The sequence below is a fragment of the Anas platyrhynchos genome, chromosome 17, assembly GCF_047663525.1.
Source record: "Anas platyrhynchos isolate ZD024472 breed Pekin duck chromosome 17, IASCAAS_PekinDuck_T2T, whole genome shotgun sequence".
NCBI classification, from domain to species: domain Eukaryota; kingdom Metazoa; phylum Chordata; class Aves; order Anseriformes; family Anatidae; genus Anas; species Anas platyrhynchos.
The window spans coordinates 672,165-678,311 of record NC_092603.1 but is presented as its reverse complement, the minus strand read 5'-3'; the positions used below and the strand labels follow the sequence as shown (position 1 = coordinate 678,311).

Genomic DNA, 6,147 nt, shown 5'->3' with positions numbered 1-6,147 from the left:
AATGTCCCCAACACCCCCAATGTCCCCAACCCCCCCCAAGTGTCCCCAACCCCCCCATAATGTCCCCAACCCCCCCCACCCCCTTCCCAGTACCCCCCAGTACCTCCCAGTACCTCCCAGTACCTCCCAGTACCCCCCAGTGTCCCCAGTGTCCCCACCCCCCCCATAATGTCCCCAACACCCCCAATGTCCCCAACCCCCACATAATGTCCCCAACCCCCCCCACCCCCTTCCCAGTACCCCCCAGTACCCCCCAGTACCTCCCAGTACCCCCCAGTACCCCCCAGTGTCCCCAGTGTCCCCCCCCCCATAATGTCCCCAACCCCCCCCAAATGTCCCCAACCCCCCCAGTGTCCCCAACCCCCCCATAATGTCCCCAACCCCCCCCACCCCCTTCCCAGTACCCCCCAGTACCCCCCAGTACCCCCCAGTACCCCCCAGTTTCCCCTCCCCCCCCCCACACACCCCCCCTCCGTCCCCATGGCCACCCCGGGGACAACAATGGGGCTTTGTCCCCATGTCCCCAACCCCGGGGGGGGGGGGACACAAGCCCGGGCAGGTCGGGGGCCACCAACCGTGACCCCCCCCCAACAAAGGGACACAAAAAGGGGGGGGGGGGGGGGCACGTTTCCAAGCTCCTTTATTTAATTTTTTTGGGGTGGGGGGGGACAAGGGGGGGGTGTCCCTTGTCCCCTCGGTGTCCCCTCTGTCCCCTGTGTCCCCCCCCCTCGGTGTCACTTTGGGGGGGGGGCTCAGGGGACGGGGAAGGCGGCGGAGCTGATGACGAAGACCTTGACGTAGTGCACGGCCTGGGGGGGGGGGGCACATGGGGGGGTGGTGACCCCCCCCCCTCGGGGACCCCCCCTCTTGGGGACCCCCCCCACAAAGCGCCCAGGGCCCCCCCGTGGCCCCCACCCCAAAAAAATGTTTGGGAGCCCCGCTTGAGCCCCCCCCAAAAAGGATCAGGACCCCCCCCAAAATGGGTCAGGACCCCCCCAAAAGGGTCCAGGACCCCCCCCCCCAAAAAAAAACAACCCCAAAAAAGCCCCCCCCCCAACCCCCCCCCCAATAAAAGATTCCCCCCCAGGGACCCATCCCTAAAGCCCCCCTCCAAAAGACCCCCCCCAAAAAGCCCCCCCGCAAAGACCCCCCCCAAAAAAAGACCTCCCCAAGGACCTCCCCAAAAGGCCCCCCCCAAAGACCCCCCCCAAAAAAAGACCTCCCCCAAGACCCCCCCAAAAAGACCCCCCAAAAAGAGCCCCCCCAAAAAGCCCCCCCCAAAGACCCCTCCCCAAAAGACCCCCCCAAAAAAAGACCCCCCTAAAAAAGGACCCCCCAAAAGACCCCCCCAAAAAGCCCCCCCCAAAAAAAGACCCCCCCAAAAGATCCCCCCCAAAGGACCCCCCCCGAGGACCCTCCTCCAATAAAAGACCCCCCCAAGACCCCCCCCAAAAGACACGCCCCCCAAAGACCCCCCCCCAAAAATCCCCCCCCAGGACCCCCCCCAAAAAAAATCCCCCCATAGACCCCCCCCAAAAAAGGACCCCCCCAACCCCCCCCCAATAAAAGACCCCCCAAAGACCCCCCCAAAAAAGGACCCCCCCAAAGAACCCCCCCAAAAAAAGACCTCCCCCCCCAAAAATCCCCCCCCCGTGCCCCCCCCCCTTACCGCGAAGACCCCGGCGAGGAGGAGGAGGGCGAGGAGGAGGCAGAGGAGGGCGAGGAAGGCCAGGGGGCAGCCGGGGGGGGGCGTCTGGGGGGCACCTTTGGGGGGGGGGGGGGCGAGAGGGGCGTGGTCAACGCCAGGCCACGCCCACACCCCCCTAGGCCACGCCCCCTAAAGGCCACGCCCCCCCCAAAAGGCCCCGCCCGCCCCCCCCTTGGGGCCTTACCTGGAGCCTCGCCTGGGCGGCCCCGCCCCTCCCTGGTGACGTCATCAATGACGTCATCGCTGAGGTCATCGGTGACGTCATCGCCACGGCGGCCGGGGGCTTTGGGGGGGGCTGGGGGCGGCTCCTCCCCCGCCGTGACGTCATCGGTGACGTCATCGGTGACGTCACCCCCCGCTGTGACGTCATTTGTGACGTCATCGTCGGGCGTGACGTCATCGGTGACGTCATCGCCCGCTGTGACGTCATCGGTGACGTCATCCCGAGCGGCGGGGGCCTCGGGGAAACAGGAAGTGACGTCATTGGCCCCGGTGACGTCATCAGCGAGGTCAGCAGCCGGCGGGCAGGAAGTGACGTCATCCGTGACGTCATCCTTGGTGATGACGTCATCGGTGAGGTCATTTCCGGGTGTGACGTCAGCAGCCGGCTCCTCCCCGGGAAGGCAGGAAGTGACGTCATCGCCCCCCAAAACGTCCCCGCCGATGACGTCGTCGGTGAGGTCACTTCCGGGGATGATGTCACCCCCGAAGAGGTCCCGGGAAGTGACGTCATCGCTTCTGGGGATGACGTCATCACTTCCGGAAATGACGTCATCACTTCCGGAAATGATGTCACCACTTCCGGAAATGACGTCGTCGCTTCCTGGTATGACGTCATCACTTCCGGGGATGACGTCACCCCCACAGACGTCCCCACCGATGACGTCACTTCCCGTGATGACATCACCGGTGACGTCACCCCCGGCCACCACGGAAGTGACGTCACCTCCGGCCGCGGGGACAGCTGAGGGGCCACCCCCGCCCGTGATGACGTCATCGGTGACGTCAGCGGTGACGTCAGCGGTGACGTCATCGCCGGGGACGTCCTTGTCCTCCGCCGGGGGCGCCGTCACCGTGATGGTGATGCCACCGGCGGCACGCGGCCCCGTGGCCCCGATGTCCCCAACGTCCCCAATGTCCCCAACCCCAATGTCCCCAATCTCCCCAACCCCGGTGTCCCTGACCCCAATGTCCCCAATGTCCTTGACCCCAACGTCCCTGTCCCCAATGTCCCCAACGTCCTTGACCCCAATGTCCCCATTGTCCCCAACCCTATTGTCCCCCTCCCCATTGTCCCCAACATCCCTTGGGGTGGTGACAGCCCTGTCCCCAACGTCCCCAACGCCCTTGACCCCAATGTCCTTGTCCCCAACGTCCCTGTCCCCAACATCCCCAATGCCCCCAATGTCCCCAATGTCCCCAACACCCTTGACCCCAACGCCCTTGACCCCAACGTCCTTGACCCCAATGCCCTTGTCCCCAATGTCCCTGTCCCCAACGTCCCTTAGGGCCACCGCCTCCATGTCCCCAACATCCTTGTCCCCAGTGTCCCCTGGGATGGGGACATTCCTGTCCCTGGTGTCCCCTGGAGCGGGGACGTCCTTGTCCCCAACGTCCTTGACCTCAATGTCCTTGACCCCAATGCCCTTGTCCCCAAGGTCCCTTAGGGTAATGACGTCCCCGTCCCCAAAACCCTTGTCCCCGATGTCCCCAACGTCCCCAGTGTCCCCAGGAACGTCCCCAGTGTCCTCGCCCACTTTGGGGACACCGCTGTCCCCATCCCCAATGTCCCCAACGCCCCCGATGCCCCTTGGGGCTGGGATGTCCCCAATGTCCCCCAAATCCCTAATGTCCCCAATACCCCCGATGTCCCCAACGTCCCCAACGCCCCCAATGGCCCCAATGTCCTTGATGTCCTTGATGTCCTCAATGTCCCCAATGTCCCCAACACCCCCAATGTCCCCAACGTTCTCAACGGCCCCAATGTCCTTGATGTCCCCAACGCCCTCGATGTCCCTGATGTCTTTGATGTCCCCAATGTCCCCAACATCCCCAATGACCCCAATGTCCCCAATGTCCCCAACACCCCCAATGTCCCCAACGTCCCCAACGCCCCCAATGTCCCTGATGTCCCCAACGTTTTTGATGTCCCCAATGTCCCCAACGCCCCCGATGTCCCCAATGTCCCCCATGACCCCAATGTCCCCAATGACCCTAACGTCCCCAACACCCCGGATGTCCCCAATGTCCCCAACGTCCTTGATGTCCCCAAAGTCCCCAACGTCCCCAATGACCCCAATGTCCCCAACGCCCTCAACACCCCCAATGTCCCCAACATCCCCGATGTCTTTGATGTCCCCAATGACCCCAATGTCCCCAACACCCCCAACGTCCCCAATGTCTTTGATGTCCTTGATGTCCCCAACATCCCCAACGCCCTCAACGCCCCCAATGTCCTTGATGTCCCCAATGTCCTCAGCGCCCCCAACGTCCCCAATGTCCCCGATGTCCTCGATGTCCCCGACGTCCCCGATGTCCGGCGCGGCGGTGACAGTGATGGTGATGCCACCGGCCCAGGGGGTGACAGTGACGGTGGGGACGCCGGGGGTGGCCCCGTCCCCCTCGGGGACCCCAACGGGTTGTCCCCAAGGGGGGTGGGGACGCGCTGCGGGGCCGGCGGTGACGTCCCCGGGGTGCGAGCCCCCCTCGGCCATGGGGTGGGGACCTGGGGGGGGACAGAGGGGGAGGGGGGAGTCAGCGGGGCACGGGAGGGACCCCAAAAAGGTCAGGGGGACCCCAAAAAGGTTGGGGGAGACACAGGGATGAGGGGGGGACCCCAAAAGGGTCAGGGGACCCCAATAGGGTCAGGGGGACCCTAAAAGGGTCGGGGGGACCCCAATAGGGTCGGGGGGGACATGGGGATGGGGGGAACCCAAAAGGGTCGGGGGGACCCCAAAAGGGTTGGGGGGGACATGGGGATGAGGGGGGGACCCCAATAGGGATGGGGGGGACATGGGAGGGACAGGGGGACCCCAACAGGGTAGGGGGGACCCCAATAGGGATGGGAGGACCCCAATAGGGTCAGGGGGGACACAGGAGGGACAAGGGGACCCTAATAGGGTCGGGGGGGACACTGGATTTGGGGGGCGGACAAGGACAGGAGGGGGACATGCGGTGGGGTCCCAGGGGTACCTGAAGCCCTGAGGGCTGCTTTTGGGGTCCCAAGGCCGATTTCGGGGTCCCGAGGCTGATTTTGGGGTCCAAGAGGTGGATTTCGGGTCCCGGTGCTGTTTTTTTTTAGGATCCTGATAGGATTTTGGGGTTCTGCTGCTGCTTTTGGGGTCCTGCTGCAGGTCTACAACATCCCGGGGGTGTTTTCGGGGTCCTGCTGCGGGTTTTGGGGTCCTGGAGCTGCTTTTGGGGTCCAGGTCACAACATCAGTGCCAGAGCTGCTGCTTTTGGGGCAAAATATCCAAGTTTGGGGTCCTGGAGCTGGTTTTGGGGTGCCCTAAGCACCTTCAGAGTCCCACTGTCAGTTTTGGGGCCCTGGTCCCACTTTTGGGGTTCTTCAGTCCCTTTTTGTGTTCTTCAGTCCCTTTTGGGGTTCTTCAGATCCTTTTGGGGTCCTGGTTCCACTTTTGGGGTCCCTCAGCAACTTTTGGGGTTCTTCAGCCCCTTTTAGGGTCCCTCAGCTCCTTTTGGGGTCCTTCAGTGCCTTTTGGGGTCCTGGTCCCACTTTTGGGGTTCTTCTGACCCTTTTGGGGTCCTGGTCCCACTTTCAGGGTCCCTCAGCCCCTTTTGGGGTCCCTCAGCTCCTTTTGGGGTTCTTCAGTGTCTTTTGGTTTTTTTCAGCCCCTTTTGGGGTCCCTCAGCCCCTTTTGGGGGGGTCCTGCTCCCACTTTTGGGGTCCCGCAGCCCCTTTTGGGGTCCCCCAGCCCACTGCGGATCCGCTCCCAGTTTCGGGGTCCCTCTTTAGGGTCCCGGATCCGTTTTGGGGTCCCGAGGGGGTTCTGGGGGGGGGGGGGGCGGTGCCAGCAGCTCCCGGCAGCCCCTGCCCGGCCCCGCTGCTATTTTGGGGCCGCCGGCGCCTGGGGGACGCTGAACCAGATCCTACAGCGGGGGGGGGGGCCGGGGGGGGGTGGCACTGGGATGCCAGGCCGTCCCCAAAACCCCTGGGACCCCCCTGAAACCCCTGGGCCCCCCCCCCAAAATCCCTGGGACCCCCCCAAGAATCTGGCCCCCCTCCCAAACCACCTGGGACCCCCCAAAACCCCCTGAGCCCCCCCCAAATCCCTGGGGTCCCCCCAAACTCCATGCCCCCCCCCAAACATTTTAGGGCCCCCCAAAAATCCCCTGCCCCCCTCAAAACCCCTGCCCCCCCAAAAAAAAAACCCTGCCCCCCCAAATGTTTAGAAGCCCCCCCCAGTGTTTAGGACCCC

General features: G+C 64.3%; 1 long non-coding RNA gene across 1 annotated transcript; it reads right to left on the bottom strand.

Annotated features, from left to right (window-relative positions):
* Positions 1–632: 632 nt before the first annotated feature.
* Positions 633–2,023, bottom strand: LOC139998943 (uncharacterized). The gene is made up of 3 exons (XR_011803895.1): positions 1,893–2,023; positions 1,670–1,764; positions 633–809 (listed from the first exon to the last, which is right to left on the bottom strand). It is a non-coding gene; the product is annotated as an uncharacterized lncRNA (long non-coding RNA).
* Between the last annotated feature and the right edge of the window lie 4,124 nt (positions 2,024–6,147).